We start from the raw sequence: 20,103 nt of genomic DNA, 5'->3' as shown, positions 1-20,103 counted from the left end.
CAAAAGTCTCAAAGGGCATCAGACACTATGTGATGTCCTCAAAAGGCAGATCCTGAACCGAAACCCTAGGAAAGAGGGTGTTGGGTTTGAAAGGAAAATGAATGCTGATGGCTCTTACTGGAAACCTGAGTAGTACCCCAAAACCACATGGGTTGCTGCAAAGGAACCTTCAGCGGATCCATCCACCCTATCTGGCTTCACTTGTGCTAATCCCATTGTTATTGATGAATCCTTTGATGCAAACTATAAACTATTTAAGAATCAAAATGGTGAAGTGTTTGCCAGGTATATTGGTACTAACTGCAGGAATGGACCGCCTATGAAGAAGGTCTGGGTGCCGAAAAGGTGTTTGGAGAATCTTCCTGTGAATGTCATTATGACACCACAGGTGAAGAAGACAAACCCTAGACCACAGGCTTCATATAGTCCAAAGATTTCATACAGATAGAGGACTCACCTGAGTCGCGCTAACGCAAATGTTTTGCAGGGAAACCATACTCAGGCCTGTGAATATGAGCGCGTTTCATCAAACCGCCATGTTCATAAGACCAAGAACTATTCTGCTTATTCTTATGAGTACTATTGTCCACCTGCAAGACTTTTTGCTAGGGCTCCAAAGCCAAAGTTCTCAGATGCTGCACTTAGACGCATTGCTTTGAAGCCACCCTTGAAGATGTGGGTGGCTAAGAAAGCTTAACTCTCTTTTGCAGGGAAAGGTCTCCAGCCGAAAACCAAAATCGTCTGACGCTATTGCTGGGGACCTTTAACATCTTGTAGGGCGCAAGATCAAATGCCCAAATGGTCTTATTATGTACTTTGTTCCTGAATCGTTTACTACTCGTCCTATCAGTCCAAATCTCGATCTAAGCTTTCATAATCCACTGGTTCGTCAAATGTTTTTGCTTCACAATTCTCTTCGTGAAGCCTATCCCCCTAACTGCACTATAGGGTACGACACCAGCTGCTTCAGAATGGATTATTCATAGTGGGTGTACCAATCACATGACTGGCAAGCGAAGCCTTCTTATGGACTCAACACTACGTCCATCTGACAAAAGTCACATCACATTTGCTGACACTGGTAAAAGCAAGGTATTGGGTCCAGGTAGAGTTGCAATCTCAAAGGATCAACACATGGATAAAGTCATGCTTGTTGAATCACTTGGTTTCAACTTAATGTTTGTTTCAAGGCTTTGCGATTTAAACATGATTGTGATGTTTGGAAAATATCGTTGCCTTGTACTAATGGAATCTGACAAGTCTCTAGTGTTTAAAGGGTATCGGAAAGATGATTTGTACATGGTAGATTTCTCAGCAGGACCACAACTTGTCGTATGTCTTCTAGCAAAAGCTTCTGAATGTTGGCTCTGGCATCGGAGGCTAGGGCATGCTGGCATAAGGAACCTCCACACCCTTGCAAGGAAGAAGCATGTCATAGGCGTCGAGGGCGTCAAGTTCAAGAAGGATCACTTATGCGGTGCCTGTGAAGCAGGAAAGATGACGAGGGACAAGCATCCCTCGAAGACAATCATGACAACAACTCAACCCTTCGAACTGCTCCACATGGATCTTTTCGGTCCCACTCATTACTCAACTCTTACTACTACTGCTTGTCTTTATGGCTTTGTCATTGTTGATGATTATTCAAGATATACTTGGGTGCATATAATCCTCTACAAGACTGAAGTGCAGGATGTCTTCAGACGCTTCGCCAATCGAGCCATGAACAACTATGGTGTCAAGATCAAGCACATTAGAAGTGATAACGACACTGAATTCAAGAACACTGGTCTAGACACTTATCTTGATACTTTGGGCATTACACATGAATTCTCAGCTCCGTACACACCACAGTAGAATGGCGTCGTGGAATGCAAGAACAGAACACTTATTGAGATGGCCCGGACGATGCTTGATGAATACAAGACTCCAAGAAAGTTCTGGCCTGAAGCCATTGATACTGCATGCCAAATCATCAACCGTGTTTATCTTCACAAGCTTCTCAACAAGACATCCTATGAGCTCCTTACTGGCAAGAAGCCAAATGTTAGTTACTTCAGAGTATTTGGTGCCAGGTGCTGGATCAAGGATCCACATCACACTTCAAAATTTGCACCAAAAGCACATGAAGGTTTTATGCTTGGATATGGAAAGGATTCGCACTCCTACAGAGTCTTCAACCTCCTTCATTATAAAGTGGTTGAAACAGTGGATGTGCGGTTCGATGAGACTAACGGCTCACAAACAAAGCACCTGCCAAATGTGCTAGATGAAGTTCCATCCAGTGAATCAATTAAACTTATGGGAACTGGAGAAATCATACCTTCTGAAACTCAGCCTGAAGAGGAACTTATCATCTCCACACCTGATCAACCTGAAGACAATGATCAAACTGAAGACAATGCTCAGCTTGAAGACAATCCTTCTAATGATGACAATGATCAGCAAGAGCAAAATCTTCGTCCTGTACATCCTCGTGTCACAAATGAAGTATAGATTGAGAGAATAATTGATAGCATCAATGCACCAGGTCCACTCACTCGTTCAAGGGCAACACAACTAGCAAATTTCTGTGGGCACTTCGCATTTGTCTCAATATCTGAACCTAAGAAAGTTGAAGAAGCCTTCATGGAACCTGAATGGATTCAAGCTATGCAAGAAGAGCTTCAACAGTTTGAGCTGAATAATGTATGGGAACTGGTTAAGCGTCCTGATCCTCGCAAGCACAATATAATAGGCACCAAATGGATATATCGCAACAAGCAAGATGAGCATGGTCAAGTTGTCAGAAACAAAGCTTGTCTCGTTGCTCAATGGTACACTCAAGTTGAAGGGATTGACTTCTATGAAACATTTGCTCCTGTGGCTAGACTTGAAGCCATACGCATACTGCTGGCCTATGCAAATCATCATAACATTCTTATGTATCAAATGGATGTGAAGAGTGCTTTTCTGAATGGCAAGATTGACGAAGAAGTGTATGTTGCACAACCGCCTGGCTTTGAAGATCCAAAACATCCTGACATGGTGTACAAGCTCAACAAGGCGCTGTATGGCCTCATACAAGCTCCTCGGGCTTGGTATGACACACTCAAATACTTCCTGAAGAGCAAAGGCTTCAAACCTGGTTCCCTCGACCCCACTCTCTTCACGAAGACATATGATGGTGAACTGTTTGTGTGCCAAATATATGTGGATGACATTATCTTCGGCTCCACCAATCAGAAATACACAGACGAGTTTGGATATATGATGCAAGAGCAATATCAGATGTCCATGATGGGTGAGCTGAAGCTCTTCCTTGGTCTTCAAATACGTCAGCAACGCAACAACATCTTCATATCTCAAGAGAAGTACCTCAAAGATTGCTTGAAGAAATTTGGGATGCAAGACTGCAAAGGCTTCATGACTCCGATGCCAGCCAAACATCATCTGGGTCCCGACGACAATGGTAAAGAGTTCGATCAAAAGGTATACCGCTCCATGATTGGTTCTTTACTTTATCTATGTGCATCTAGGCCAGATATTATGCTTAGTGTTTGCATGTGTGCTCGATTCCAAGCGGCACCAAAGGAATCGCATCACTTAGCTGTGAAGCGAATTCTTCGATATTTGGCTCACACCCCAACATTAGGATTATGGTATCCAAAGGGCTCAGAGTTTGATCTGGTTGGATTCTCGGATGCTGATTATGCTGGTGACAAGGTGGATCGCAAGTCTACATCAGGCACATATCATTTGCTGGGACGATCACTTGTATGTTGGTCTTCAAAGAAGCAGAACTGTGTATCTCTCTCCACTGCTGAATCTGAATACATTGCTGCTGGATCTTGCTGCGCTCAGCTTCTATGGATGAAGCAAACACTCAAAGACTATGACATTCATCTGAAGCGAGTGCCACTCTACTGCGACAATGAAAGCGCCACAAGATTGCCAACAACCCAATTCAGCACTCGAAGACAAAGCACATTGAAATTCGTCATCACTTTCTCAGAGATTATGTTGTGAAGGAAGATATTGATATCATACATGTCAACACTGAAGAGCAATTGGCAGATATCTTCACCAAGCCCTTGGATGAGAAGAGGTTTTGCAAGTTACGATGTGAGCTAAATATCTTGGAGTCCTCAAATGTCCTGTGATCAGGCACACATCCTAACACTTATGCATATTGATGACTTAGATGTGCAACACACGAAGTAAAGTATAACTTCAATCAATGAAGACTTACATTCTAAGTGTGAATACATTAATGTGTAATTTGACTTTGGAGCGCCACGATAATTGTGCGTCGTGTCTGGGTCTAATACTTCCTATATGGTGGGTAACGCCACCACCAAAATTTTCTGTTTGAAGTGTTTCACTCATGGCGTTACGTTTGGTATGTCTTCACATTTGGTTTGGCTTCAATCTCAACCTATCTTCATGATTATCTTCACTATGTTGATTATATATATATATACTAGTGTTCTGTCCTCTACAGCATTCACTTATAGCTATGTCTTCTTGTTGAATCTTTTGAACTAAGTGAATGTGATCGGACCCTAACCTCTCTATGCTTTCTATCTCAAACTCTATCTCTCCAAATCATATGCATTCTATTGAAATTGTCGAATATCTTCTCCCCGTCCTTGTCAGCAGAAGATACAGAGACAAACATTAAGTCTGTTTTCAATGCTAATTCCTTCACCTGAAACCCGGAGAAGTGGGAACGACCACCCGACAATCCAGGCGTGCGTGGGAACGTGGAACAACCTCCGAGATGTTGCATGATGGCCATGTGTCCTTCAGATGTGAATCGCCAGGGGAACCTGTGTAATAACACTGTGCCGTCCCTGTCTCTATAAATACACGCCTCACCATAGTCATTACCCTTTCTTCCACTCTCGCACAAACCCTAGCACCACCGCTCAGCGTCGACGACGCCGACGACGAAGCGCTTAGTTGACGCGACCTCACCGACGTTGTCTTCACGTCGGCCACGGACATCGTCTTCTCCGCCTTCGCCGTAGGAGTCCTTCGTCGCCAAGTTAGGGCATGGACGATCGATCTGCTCGGCCTCGTCTCCCACTCCGTCTAGCAGTTCTTCGTGTGGTAAATAAAAGTTCTTTTTTACGGCCCCTTTGATTCTATAGATCCATCACTTTCTACCACAAGCAGTTTCTGTTCACACAAGTTGGATCTATTTCACACTGCATCTCATAATGTGCCTAGTATGTTCACTTATGCTTCACAAAGTAGTTAGATTCCTCACTTGTACTTATTCGTGGATTCGTACAAATCTGGAACCAACTCTCTATCTATGAGTGAATGTATTCGCACTATGAGGTCAATGTCTTCTAAACTGATTTATCTTCAAAATCTTCTGAGAATGCGTATGACCTCTTCCCCTTCCTTCGCACCTTAATGCTGTCACAGGTACATGTCCGTGGGAGAATCCCTTGGTTCTCATAGTCTGCATTCATTTGCAGAATTTTTACAGCATCATATAAATTCTCCCGAAGCCAGTTCCTGTTTGACCAGCAAGCGGAAGCCTTTGAAACCTTTGAACGTGTTGAAGCCATTCAGTTTGAAGATCATGGCTACAGAGAAATCAGCAAGGAAGGGTGGCCGACAACGTCGAGGGGGAACATCAAGAGATCTGCCTGATGACCTCTCAGAGCTGTACAAGACAGACCCAGAAGAGGATTACAATCAGCGCAAGACATGAATCCAATGGATTCGAAGGTACTGGGCTGAGCAATGGTTCAAGTACAGGTTTGTGACCCAGGAATATGCAGAGAAGAATGCCATCAAGCGACCATGGGGAGACATCCTATACAAAAATCTTCAACCCAGGTCCAGAGATGAAGCCATTGAACAAGGCTTCTATCCCTGCATGGTCTGTGGACCACAGCCTGCAGATGCTGATCCATCGTCATTACTATGGTGTCGTGACGACAATCTGTTCAAGCGCAACTTCCAGTTTGCCAAGAACTCGGCTAAGCAAAACAAGAAGACATTGGGACTAGACTTCAACTCTGGTCCTTCTGCTCCCTGTGCCGATGGCACCCGCGAAGCGGAACCCAATCTTGTTGGGCCCTTCTACAACCTGGAAGGTCTCATCACTCATATCATGGTTCAAGGGACAGCCGTGGATGAGCCTGCAGATGACGCTGAATCTAATGAAGCGCCTGCACCGCCGAAGCCAAAGAAACTAAAGAAGCCTAAATCTTCAAAGTCTGCTCCTGCACCAAAGGTCTTACATGCGAATCCACTGGCTACTGCACCTCCCGAAGACAGTGTGCAGTCTGAAGATCTATCACGTATCTCCAAGAAGACTGAGATGAGAAAGAGTACTAATCAGGCACTGACTGCTGCTACTATTCTGTGCAATGACGCCATTGATCTCTCCAGCGATGAAGATCTCGCAGATGACGCTCTTGAGCAACTGATCAAGAGCAAGGAAGAAGCAGAGATCTTCAATGATCTGCCTCTCTTTGATGTGGCAATCCTCCATAACCTCATTGAGGAGTGGTTTGACACGCCCAACCTCAGCTTTGAAGATCTGCAACTTCCAATTGGCCTCAGTGTCGCCTTCCATGGCGCCATTGCTTCTGTGCTCTGTCTAGCTCAGCGCATCGTTGAACTGAAGCAAAAGATCGACTATGAGAAAGCTCAGTTCAAGAAGCACATGGCCAAGCTCAGCGTGCAAGATGTCAAAAACTTCAAGATCATGCCGCACGAGCTCAAAGAAGCCTTTCTCAAGAAGCGTGAAGAAGCTCAAGGTTCTCGTGAGTGCATGAAGAGCCTGGTTGACAAGTGTGTGCAAGCCTACAATGAGGCTGAGAAGCGCAAGGCTCTTGGTCGTCCTGGCATCGACCCAAGAATGGTTGCAAAGAAGAAGAAGCCCTCAACTGACCAATCTGCACCTTCGAGGCAGGAAGAATCTCGCATAGTCTTCCCAAGCAGCATGACTGGCCCGAAGCCAAAGGTCAGGTCAACCGCTTCAGAACTGAAGAAGACAAGGACTGCCGAGGCTGAAGCCAGAAAAGTGAAAAATCCTGAAGCTTCTGATGTCGCTCCCTCTAAGAAGAAGCGCAAAACCAAGAAGGGTCGGGCTGCTCCCACAGAGCCCTTAGTTGTTGAACCCATCTCAATGGTTCGCCCTGCATCTAAACACCATGAGCGCCAACTGGTTGTTCATGAGCCTGCTTCCACAGAGGCTCATGACGCTGAAGCCATTCCAGCAGTTGATCCCACCGCTGCTGAAGACATTGGTCACCATGACAATGTTGAAGATGATGAAGTCCTTCCTCAGATCGAGCACCAACTGGTATCATCGCCTGTGCCCACGTACATAGAACTCATCAGCATTGGCCGTCCTCTGACGCCAACTACTCAGGATGCATCATGGGCTGATCACCCACAGAGACAAGACACTCCAAGCTCTCCCCAACTGCAAGCAACCCCATCAGTGCAAGAATAAGATGACTTTGAGGCCCAGCCAACTCCATCTCCATAGGCGTCGCCAGCGCTACGCAGGCTTCGCAAAGGACCAAGGCCTCAAGTCCCTCTTTCGAGCGTTCCAGAAGGAGAAGTGCCCCACCAATCTATTGCACGTCAAGTGTTTCCAGATGCCACTCCTACTGTGAATGTCTCCGAGTCTGAGGCTAAAGCTGCTGAAGACATTCCGAATGCATCAGCCGACGACAAACAAGAAGAAGAACGTGTCCCTACTCCCCCCATTACTGAAGAAGCTATTCTTGAGGAGAACGTGTCTATGCCCGACCCTCCAGCTCATCAAGTGGAGGATGAGAATCTTGAGGCTGCCACCACCAACACAAATGAAGCCAATGACGTAGTCATGGCTGAAGCAAATGTGGAGCCTGCACCAACCAATGTGCCAGAAGTCAATGAAGCCAATGATGCAACTGCTCCTGAAGCCTCTGTTAATGCCACTGCTCCTATTCCGCCACCTCGGCCACACACTATCGAGCAAGCATTCAACTATGGCCAACTTGTCACTGTTAAATGGCCTTTTCTGACTCCTCCGCCTACTGCTGGTCCTCAGTTTGACTATCACGTTCAACACAGGCCTCAGGTTCAGAAGCCAATACCAAGGTTGCCCAGGTTTCCAGGCACTGCATCTGCACCCGGATCGTTCAATATCAATGGCTTCAAGGCACACAACACCTTCTACAATAGCGCCAAGAACCCCTACTCAAAGGCAAGAATATCTTCTGATCGGTTCTGGAGCTATCAGCAGCGAAGTTATTACTCATGCATTCTGTACAATCAAGGTCGCATTTTCCCACATATGCATCTTGACACTGAAGCCATAACTGGTCTGCTCTATTTGGAAGAAGCTCTGGATTGCTTCAGAGAGTCTGGCTTGCTGCAGTTCGTCACTGATAAGGAGCACTGGAATGAAGAACTGATGCTCCAATTCTATGCCACTCTTCATATCCGTGGCTACAACAGGGATCCGAAGACTTGGGTCCTTGAGTAGATGACAGGCAATGTTCATCATGAAGCCAAAGCCTTTGATATCATTGAGCTTATTGGCCTGCCCACTCCAGGAGATCTGTATGAACCTGGTTGTTAGCTTCATAGTGCTGCTATGGAAAGCATCTTCCACAAGCCTGAGCCCAATATGAGGCAGATGCTCAGCATGATGAAGCCTTTGCCTCCAGATGCTGAATATCCTAAGGAGTTCTTTGTTGAAGACCTTGAGTATTTGCCACGTACTATCTATCACATCATAAGGCGAACTCTCTGGCCCATCAAAGGACATTCTCCACATGCCAAGCTAGAAGGCGCAATGAAGACTTTGGTCTTTCATATTATTCATGGCAAAATCTTCAATGCACAAGATTTCTTCATTCGCCAGCTTGCTGCATCAGGATCTGACATTTTTGGCTTGAAGTTTTACGCTCCATGGATTATGCAGCTGATCAAACTACACTCAGCTGTCACCTATCAGCCCTCTGCTCGCAATCGTAGTTGAAGCCATCTATCCAGAGCCTGCCAAGGAGCCCCTAAGTCTTCAAAATGCTGAGAATCAAAGCTTCTCTCAAAACATTGAAGGAGTTCAAGCACTCACTCGTGTTTATCCTCTGGCTGGTACTACACGTGCACCTCATCGTGCCCTCACTGAAGCCACTGAAAGCACCATTGCCCAATGGCCCAAGAAGCGATCTCGTGTTCTCAATGACCGAGATCTTCTGGTTTCCCTTCATCAGAAACAAGATAAGCATCATGACTGGCTGAAGCGCCAAATGCAAAGCCTCTTGGTGAATGTAAACATGATTCGCAATCTTGCCACCAAGAATGCCTTTGTTGCCCATGAAACCTGTCGGTGTACATGGAAAGGGCTGACGCTTATGTGCTCTGAGGATGATCTTCAAGAGGATGGCTTCTCTGAACGCTTCAAGTTTGACTCCACACCTCCAAGAAGGATTGTGCTGCGACGAACTCCGTCTCTTGAAGACTCTGAGTTCTCTTCCTTCACGGCAACTGTGAATGCCAGAGTGATCGATGATGAAGACGATGCTACTTCACCGCCCCTACTTCTGCACGCATCGACACTGCCCCAAGTTCGTCTGCACCGCCTATCAACACCGACGACCCTGCTGCTTCACCTACTCCTCATGGGAACGAGTAGATGCTCTATGTCTTCAAACCTTTTTGGTCCTTACTGACAAAAGGGGGAGAAGCATATGAGTTTGATAGTCTTCAAGCGGGTCCATATGGGCGGTGGTTTTATATTTTTCCTAGTGTTTACAACTCTTGCGTTTTGATACATTTGGTTCCTTGAGTTGTAACACTCAAACTCGATAGTCGTCTGCTACTCATTTGCTTTACTGTGATGCGATGATAAATTCCGCATGTGCGACGATAAATTCTGCACTTAGATCATTTTGCAGACATCCATTTTTCGTTATGCATGTCATTATCTTCACATACTTTTCATGCATGATGAATTGTCATCATAAGTTGAAGAGGATCTCCATAAGTACAACCTGCCATGTGCATTTGCATACCAAAAGCAAATTACTTATATGCACATCTTCAGGGGGAGCCTTTTCCACTTATGAAGACAATAACCTATCCTTTACAATTTCACATATTTTATTCTCCGTTGAAAACTTCAACTAGTTTGTCATCAGTCACCAAAAGGGGGAGATTTTAAGTGCATCTAGTGCCACCCCTAGTTGGTTTTGGAGTATTGACGACAAACCTAGTTGGGGGACTAATGTGTTTGTGAGAATTGCAGGATAACACAGGTAGAACTCCCTCATTGATTTGGTTTTCCTACCAGAGATGACCCCTAAAAATGTAAGAAGACATTGAAGACAAAGGTGGTATGTGAAGACATTCACATTGAAGACTATGACAAGAGAAGACATCGCATGAAGACTATGGAGCGCGAAGACTTAGTTATTTCATCATTCTTTTTCTTCTTTGTTGAGTCATAGGAACCACCGTACTGTTAAGTGGGGTCCAAGAGAACCAGTCAGAATGACTGAAGTGATGCTTAACCAAAATCCTATGTCTTCGAGTGAAGACTATGAGAGAAAATCTTGTCCAGAGTTGGACAAGTCAGCTTTGCTTGTAGCCCAAGTAAAGTTTTCGTGTGTGTTTGGAATCTGACCGTTGGAACACGTGTCAGTTCCTTAGTGACCCAGGGTCATTTCGGACAAATCAGGTCGGGTTGCCTAGTGGCTATAAATAGCCCACCCCCTACAACCATAAATGGTTGGCTACTCAGAGTGAGAGTATGGCTTTTGTCGTTTGAGAGCAACCCACCTCGAAGCCTTTGAGAGAGAATTCCTTGCGAGGATAAAGCACTAAACACCCAGAGCCAAAGAGTGTTAGGCATCACTGAAGTCTGTCTGTCTGTGTGATCTGAAGATTTATTACACTTGAGGACTGTGAATCCTCCAGCCGGTTAGGCGTCGCGTTCTGAGCATCCAAGAGTCATTGTGGATCGCCGATGAACGAAGTTTGTGAAGGTTTGGAAGTCTACCTTGAAGACTTACCAGAGTGATTGGGCGAGGACTGGGTGTCCTTAGCTCAAGGGGAATAAGGTGAAGACGAGGTCTTCTGAGTTGAATCTCAGCCTCCCTAACCAGACATACAGTTGTCACAGCAACTGGAACTGGTCCAACAAATCATTGTCTTCAACAAGTCACTGGTTTCATCCTTCCCTTCCCTTTGCTTACTGTTGGTTCTTGTGAAGTCATTGTATGATTGCATTATCTTTTGTCTACACTGAGTGACTACTTGTTCTGATTGGCTTCACAATATCTTCCTACCTGATCTTTACTGCCTAGCTGCCATTTAGTCATTATGCTTTCACTTCATTGAATACTTGACTATGGTTTGCCTAGTGTAGTCTACCTTCCGCTGTATGGTAATAGGTTTATTTCTGTAGTTTGTCTTCGAAACTTCCATGTTTTGAAGACTTTCATAAAAATCGCCTATTCACCCCCCCTCTAGTCGATCACTAGCACTTTCACTTAGGGCAGTCAATGCTCCGGCTCGCGCACAAGAGCGTTTCACCTCTTGGAATCTGGCAGGGAGAATGGACAGCTTCTTCAAGACATCACTGATCCGGTTAGACCCTTGATTAGTAGGAGATATGGCAGCGAGAGCTTGTTGTGCACCGATATACAATTGTGCAGTTAAAGTGTACACGGCTTTCATCTTAATCAACGGGTCTTGGTTTAGATTCTTACTTCGCGGACCTACATGCATTTTTCACAGTCAGTTGACGGATCATATTCCGGTTTGACAAGAAACATATATGAAAGATCAAATCAGGAAGCTTACCAAAGATAGCAGCGACCATCTGATTGCATTATCTTTTGTCTTCACTGAGTGACTACTTGTTCTGATTGGCTTCACAATATCTTCCTACCTGATCTTTACTGCCTAGCTACTATTAGTCATTATGCTTTCACTTCATTGAATACTTGACTATGGTTTGCCTAGTGTAGTCTACCTTCCGCTGTATGGTAATAGGTTTATTTCTGTCGTTTGTCTTTGAAACTTCCATGTTTTGAAGACTTTCATAAAAATCGCCTATTCACCCCCCCTCTAGTCGATCACTAGCACTTTCACTTAGGGCAGTCAATGCTCCGGCTCGCGCACAGGAGCGTTTCACCTCTTGGAATCTGGCAGGGAGAATGGACAGCTTCTTCAAGACATCACTGATCCGGTTAGACCCTTGATTAGTAGGAGATATGGCAGCGAGAGCTCGTTGTGCACCGATATACAATTGTGCGGTTAAATTGTACACGGCTTTCATCTTAATCAATGGGTCTTGGTTTAGATTCTTACTTCGCGGACCTACATGCATTTTTCACAGTCAGTTGACGGATCATATTCCGGTTTGACAAGAAACATATATGAAAGATCAAATCAGGAAGCTTACTAAAGATAGCAGCGACCATCTGAGACACCCGGCCTTTTAAACCCTCCAGTTCGGTTGAAATTTCCTTCAGAGCTGTTTCGGCTGTCTCAGCTCGCCGGGTCAGAAGTATCTTCTCATCTGCCCAAGTTTTCTCTTTGGCAGCAAAGTCGGTCTTAAACTTCTCCATTTTAGAAAGGCTTATTTGCAGTTGGGAGGTGGAGGATTTAATTTCTGATTCCTGGTTCGCTAGCCGGGTCTTTGTATCAGTCAATTGGGAGTCCAGTTCAGACAAGGCATTCTGTAAAAACATTCAGATAAATCAAGACTTGGTTTCAAATTCCAGTATCCAATTTCAAGATTCAAGTCTCAAGTACTTTATGAATAAACCACTTGACACTTGGGGGCTAATGTATGCTAAATCAAATTTTTATGACTCTACCAACATATTTGAAGTCCCAAGTCCTTTAGAAAGTAACATCACTTGGCACTTGGGGGCTAATGCATGCAGTTCAGCAAGTTTTTCAAGTTTAAACTGGAGTGTTATGTATTTTGAAGGCAGATTTAATTCGAAAAGTACCGATTCATTAATGCTCAAAATAAACCGGTCCTTGGGGACTATGGGTCAAGTTTTGTTTTTATCAGGCAATGATTCAGAGGTAAACAGTTTCGGCTTATATGTTAAGTCTATAGGTTATTCTACTTCTCTCATAACGCTGAAGACTTGGGGGCTGAAGGAATATTGGTAAGCCGGAAATAACATACCTCATACTTCAACTGAAGTTGCTTGACTATCTCGATCGCAGACTCACGACTGGAGTGGACATGACTGAGATAGCCGGATAAGATATCACTGGCATTAAGACGGTCGTAGTTGGCAATATCAAAGCGAACCTTTTGCCTTTCCAATGCTTCCTGCTTAGCTGTGCACTTAGCTAACACCGTTGGGTTCCCCGGCTCAACGAAGCGACTCCCAGTAATTTGAACATCTTGAACATGTGGAGACGGCAGGTCAGTTGAGCTTGACGGTCCAACGGTGGAAGGATTCATAGTGGTGTTGTCAAGGGATGGCTCTGAAGGATTTGCTTCATTGATAGGCGGGTCTTCTGGGGCGGCAGTTAATGGAGAAGGTGGCCTAGCCGGCTCAGATGCTAGTATAGGCGGGTCTTCCGCCAGTCTAGCCACCTTTGATTTCTTGGATTTAGCCTGGCCACTAAAGAATAATATAGCAGAATTGTCAGCGTTAAGATACAATTGAGCAACCTGGAAGAAAGAAAAAGTTCTGATTAGCCAGGAGCAGTCTTAAAAGCCGGCAATTGTGTTTGAGATGAGTCATCTGAAGAACGAGACACCTCCTGAAAGGATAAAGGAAAGAGTTAAAAGAAATGTAAGGAGCAGGATTCATCAAAACGGGTTAAAGACAGTAATAATTAAACCTCGTTCGGGCATTTCCGAGGGGTCTGTTGAAGGACAACAGCCGGTTCATCTTCAATTCCAACTTCACGGCGGCTTTCATGTTGCTGCTTTTTAAAATGAAAGTTGGGATCCAAGTGAGCTAAAGGGTTAGAAAACCTTACTTTACAGATCACTCGACGAACTTTGTGTCTTGGTAAGGGCTCTGACTCGGAGGAAATAATAGTTACCTCTACTTCCTCAGCCTGACTGGCCCCAGTGTCATCCTGGTAAGGATCAGTGTCAATAAGAGTGTTAAAAATTATCCAAGGGAGTCAAGGGCTACCTCCGAGTCAGATGAGTCGTCAAGCTTCATTACATCTTCAACAGTAGTTTTCTTCTTCTTCTTCTTGGATTTCCGGGCTGTTTTCTTGGCGTTCATTCTTAGCAGCTTCATGGTCATATTTCACCTTCCAGAAGTCAGAATTGGCCTGTAAAGACAAGAAGAAAGATCAGTATTAAGTACTAATAGCTGGGCGAAACACAAAGAAAAAGAGATCAGAATGTACTTACTTCTGGCACCGGATTAATTTTGCAGAAGGGACTTAACCCAACAATACTACAATCTTCGTACTTCCCATTTACCAAAAGGGTCGACATCGAAACAATGTCTTCTTCGGTGAGTTCAACTGAGCTATGACGAAGAGGGTGGTCCGGGCTACCGTCATATTCATACATCAGTTGAGATCAACGACTTAATGGGATAACCCGCCATGAGATCCAGCAACGGGTCAGATCTACTCCGGTTAGACCATTGCCCAATAAGCCGTTGATTCTTTTGATGGAGGGAAGAAGCTTCCTACGTTCAGCGACGGTAAGCTTATCCGGAAGGGTGAACTTGGAGTCAAGACGGCTAGGGCGATAACCCGGCAGAGGCTTCTCGTTTGCTAGAGAAGTATCCTGATAATAAAACCAAGTTTGGTTCCAATCTTTTGGGTGGCTCGGTAAGACGATGAGAGGAAAAACAGCACCCTGACGGCGCTGAATTGAAATGCCTCCAAGTTCTAAGCTAGAACCGTTGGTGCATTCATTCTGGTGATTCAGATAAAAGTACTCTCTAAACAATTCTACGGTGGGCTCTTGTTGAAGATACGCCTCATAGAGCACTTGGAAGTTACAAATATTAGAAATAGAGTTGGGTCCAAGGTCCTGAGGATGGAGTTTGAAGAAATGAAGGACCTCTCTGAAGAATTTTGAACCGGGTGGTGAAAATCCTCAGTTCATGTGGTCAGTAAAGATAATCACTTCTCCATCTTTCGGATTGGGACGTTCTTCCTCTGAGTCAGGAGCACGATAAGACATGACATTCTTTGAAGGAAGAAACCCAACAATGAAGAATTCTTTTAACCGTTCATCAGTTACGAAGGAAGGGACCCAGTTACAGATGGTCGGTGACTTCGACGGCATGATGAGCAATGAACTGAAAAAATAAATAACAATATGGTGGTTCAGTCTATGGTCAATTATAAAGAAAGTAATGGTGGTTTAACTAAGGGGTAATGGTATATAAGGAAAAGAAAACTGGAGTGGTAAGCCGCCATAACTACAGATTTTCTCAGAAGGCAGAATTCAGTTAAGTGTTGGCATAAACAAGTTTCACCAAGTTCTTATTATCATTTTGGATCAAAGGGCTGTTTCAAAAAGGGGAATATTCTAGACCTAAAAAATATAGTACAGAGGAGTTCGTCGACTATAACGAAGCATCTGTACAGGTAAAAGGGATCTATTGATATCAAAAACGAATGCCAAACAGCTACCGCGCGAGCTATATCTCTTTTCTGGATCAAAATAAGTTGCGGAGAAGATCTACAAGATGTCCCATGATGAACAGATGAAGAACGCTGAAGAACTCGTGAAACCTAGAAACGGATCTAGTTGCGGGAGAGAGGAAAGCTTACAGGAAGCAGGCCTGCCGCGAAAAGTCGCCACGTTCTCTGGATGAACTCAGGGTGATGCAGTGGCCAAGCTCGACGACGACGATGAGGGTTGCGGTGACGGCAGAGCTCAAGCAGCGACGGAGGTTGTGAGAGGAAGAAGATGAGGAAGAAAGGAGAATGAGAAAGACTTAAGTTATGCCTATTTATAAGGGAATGCGCGAACAGGCGGGCGCGAAAATCAAGGAGACCCAATAATGATTATCCAACTGAACAGATGCCTCGATTCCCGGAAAGCATTAAAAATGAAAGATCCGTTGAAAGATGACATCATGAAAGTTTTTTGTGTTTCAAAAAGATGATGTCACGGCGGGTTAAGGAAATTATCAGACAAAGGATGGATTCCGTCTAAATATTGAAGATTGACAAAGAACAAAGTTTAAATTCAACCTGGGGCCTAATGTTGGGGATATTATTATCAGCTAAGACCCGCCCAGGAGGGGCCGGGTCAAGATGATAGTTTATTAGTATATGTAGAAAGCCCAAAGGCCCCGGGCCGGCTTAAAAGCCCATTATTGTAAACCGCCATAGGAACGGAAAGACTTGCAAAGAAAGGCATGTAGAGGAAGTCAACGAGCCAGACACGATTATAAGCCGGTCGGGACTCTGTAAGCCACCGGGCGTCAATCCGAGTATATAAGGGGACGACCCGGTGGCGGTTTAGGGCAAGAAACAACAAGTCGATAACCAAGCCGGCGAGTTAAGCCTCTTGGTGATCAAAACCCCAGCAATACCAAACCCAACTAGACGTAGGCTTTTACCTTCATCGTAAGGGGCCGAACTAGTATAAAACTCCCTCGTGTCCCTTGTCCCGATTAACCTCTTTAAGCTTCCTAGTGCGATGGCCCTATGACTAAGTCCTTGCTCTAGGACATCTGTCGGAGTAATGGGCCGCGGGTAGGCCAACCCGAGCCCCAGAACCTTTCAAAACATCGGGGCAGGCTGCGCCCCTCAAGACCCCAGGACGAAGAGCCACCTCCTGGGAGTCGACGGCAAGATGGCCGACTGCCCGCTCACGGCCGAGTCCCAGGGACGACTTCCAAAGAAGCCGGCTTTGGGGAGTCGGCCTGCGACTCCAACAAACCCCATGACCTCATCAAAGGGGACGAGACAGGGGCGTGGCTACAGTGAAGCCCACCCCCGCCCCTCACCAAGGGCAGGCATGGCCACGGCACGCCGTACCCCGGAAGATCTCTGTGCGGCGTGGCACTGTTGCCATGCCAGCCCTGACATCAGCACCGCAGGGCCGAATCCTGCACCCACGACGGCTTGTCTGTACGGCCTGGAGGCAGCAGGCCCCACCAGTCAGTGAGACCTCGGGAGACGGTAGGAGAACCACCAGTCGGACCCGTCGGGAGTCGGCCCGGGGGAGTCGGCCGAGCCCTCCCCCAGGGCCCACGCGCCATTAATCAAGATGTGATGGGGAGAGGCAACAGTGATCGCCCGCCAGGCGGCGGGGCTGTTGCCACGACCTTATGATCAAGCCCGCGTCATCAGAAGCACGGCTACAGTAAGCAGCAGCCAGCAAGACCCGCCCGCGGCGGACGCGGGCTGTCGGCTCCGTACCAGGCCAGTCGGCGGGGCCTGCCATGCGGCGGGCCCCAGTGGTCGGCAGAGAAGACGGAGGCCAGAGACACTGACGGCTGGGCCCGCGCCCAGCCAGATTACCATTGTACCCCTGGGGGGTAGGCCTATATAAACCCCCCAGGGCACCCATGTAAAGGGTTGGAACCCATTAGCTCTAGACCAGATCATATAGAAGGGAGAGAGCTAGCCCTGCCCTCTCCTACCACCAGGAAACAGCTCAAGGAGCAACCATGTAAACACTTTGGCCATAGTGATCATGTAGAGACCCCACAGAGCAGCAGTAGGGGTATTATCTCCCCGGAGAGCCCCGAAGCTGGGTAAGATTCACCGGCGTGCATGTCTTCGCCTCATCCCGCTTCTAGGCACCGGCGACGTTCTACTCGCCCCAACCATGATAAGCCATCCGTTGGCATATGTCGCACCAAACCCCCGACAACATCTGCCATGACAATTCCACGACAAAGTCCTAATTTGTGTCAAGAAATTTATTTCCAATTAACAATGTGTCAAGCACACAAGGTTTTCAGAAATATTATTATGCTCCCACTTACTTTCTTGAAACCACAAGCATCTTCGTTACCCATTGATGAAGTCAAACCCCTTTGACCATTCCATCAAAAACGAAGATTCCAACTCCATTTTGCTCTTTCTATCCATTGCTGGAACTCTGAAGCTAGCATACTTACTAGCATCCTCTGGACCGACAAAATACTTTGGATTGTATCACATACAAGTCGTATCTTGTATTTCCATTTCATGGAAATTCTTTTGTCATCCATGTTTCATATCTCACATTTTGAAATATGTATTAATTGCTAGTTTAACCCGAGCCAACTTTAAGCATTGTTATGGCGAGGCAATCTCATTGCAGTTAACTCCTTGAACTTGTTATTGCAAAAAGTCGAGCTTAATGGATAAAACATTTTTATCCGTATTAGTTTATAGTCCCGTTACAATCCGTTAGACTCAAAGTCTTTTAGAGGGTTTATCAAGATTTAAATCTTGAATCATTTATGGAAACTATCTCGGATTATATTGGCATTTAGCCAATTCCAGAGTCAGGGCCCATCAACGCTTCCTCGTGCATCATAGGTATACTGTTGTCTAACAACAATATCTCGTTTGTGGACTTGAGAGGTTTGCACGAGCTTTGTCTATGTTGTTCAGGTGCAAGTTCGATCGAAGTCCATACATCTAATGTAGAGGCTTCCGTATCAGTCGCAGTAGGAAACTCTGGAATCACTTCCAAGGTTCCTTTCCTTTGACCTGATGACAAAGATACTTGTTATTTCGATCGAGTTGCACTGTCCTCCCACTTACCCTTTTGCAAGAACTATTCTCTTTAAAAGCACATCATTTTGTGGCAAAAAATCCTTTGCCTCAGTATAGTGGTGGGGGAATACCCAATGACTTGGGATAACTTACAAAGTAGCACTTGTCTGATTTGGAATAGGTATGTAACCTTTTACACAAGCCCCATATTCCAAATGCCAAGAAAATATATAACATGGTTGGGCGTACCATACCATGCCATCATTTCAACAGACCTGGTGGAGCTCTTTTCAGTGTAAAAGCTGCAGTCTCTAAAGCATTACTCTTTAAAAGTGATAATGGCAAATTTATTTATGTCATCTTTGATCTTACCATGTCATAAATGGTTTGATTACATCTTCACAGACATTCCACTCATAGTGGTGTTCTGGGAGGTGTAAGTTATGAAACTCTTTTCACAACTCACCAGACATTCGCTAAACTTGTAACTCAGATATTCCTTTCTACAATCAAATTGTAGAAACATAATTTCCATGTTACAATAACTTCTACTTCATTTTTGAAAACCTTTCGAATGATTTCAAAAGATCCAGACTTACGTCTCATCAAGCAAATATCCATATATCTACTTGAGTCATTTCTGAAGATATATAAATCCACTACTTGCAACAACATTTATTGAACTACACACATCAAAATGTATGATCACCAATAAGTTTGTTGCTCGTTCCTTATGGCATGTGAACGGTATTTCAGTCACTTCACTTTTCGGAGGAAAGTTGCAAGTGTCGGATGATTTAAAATCAAACGACTTCAAAATCCATCATAATGGAATTTTTCCATGCGGGTTTCTCCAATGTGACCAAATGCAGTGCCACACATGTGTGGTATTCTCATAGTCTTGCGACATTTAGCGTCAGTGTTATGGATATATCATTTTACCATCAATATTCATAACATACATCCCATCTTGGATGGAAGCATGGCCCTTCATGTAACAATTTTCTTTTATGAACAACCCTTATGCAATAAAGATTGTGCAATGGGCTAGAGTGTAAGAAACTCTAAAATTAATTATGAAAGTAAACATAGAGGTAATATATTAATATCATTATTCATAACATACATCTCATTCATAATAAAAGTATGGCCCATATGTTTATTCATAATACTGAACAACAAAAGTTCTCTTATGAACAACCTTCTTGCAAGATACCTTATGTAAAGGGCTAGAGTGTGAGAAACTCTAAAATGAATTATGAAAGAAAATACATAGGTAATACACCAATGGAAGGTATAGTAACTTTTACTATGTTCCCAACATGTATTAAAACCTCATTCCTGGCTAGTCTTTTTAGGCCATAGTAGCTCTTACATTGATTCACAACAGAATGCAATCGAGTGGGTATCTTTGCGATTAACTCACAATACCTAAGAATTAGTGATTACCATGTTTAACCA

The sequence above is a fragment of the Triticum aestivum genome, chromosome 1A, assembly GCF_018294505.1.
Source record: "Triticum aestivum cultivar Chinese Spring chromosome 1A, IWGSC CS RefSeq v2.1, whole genome shotgun sequence".
NCBI lineage: Eukaryota > Viridiplantae > Streptophyta > Magnoliopsida > Poales > Poaceae > Triticum > Triticum aestivum.
This window is presented reverse-complemented; position numbering follows the sequence as displayed.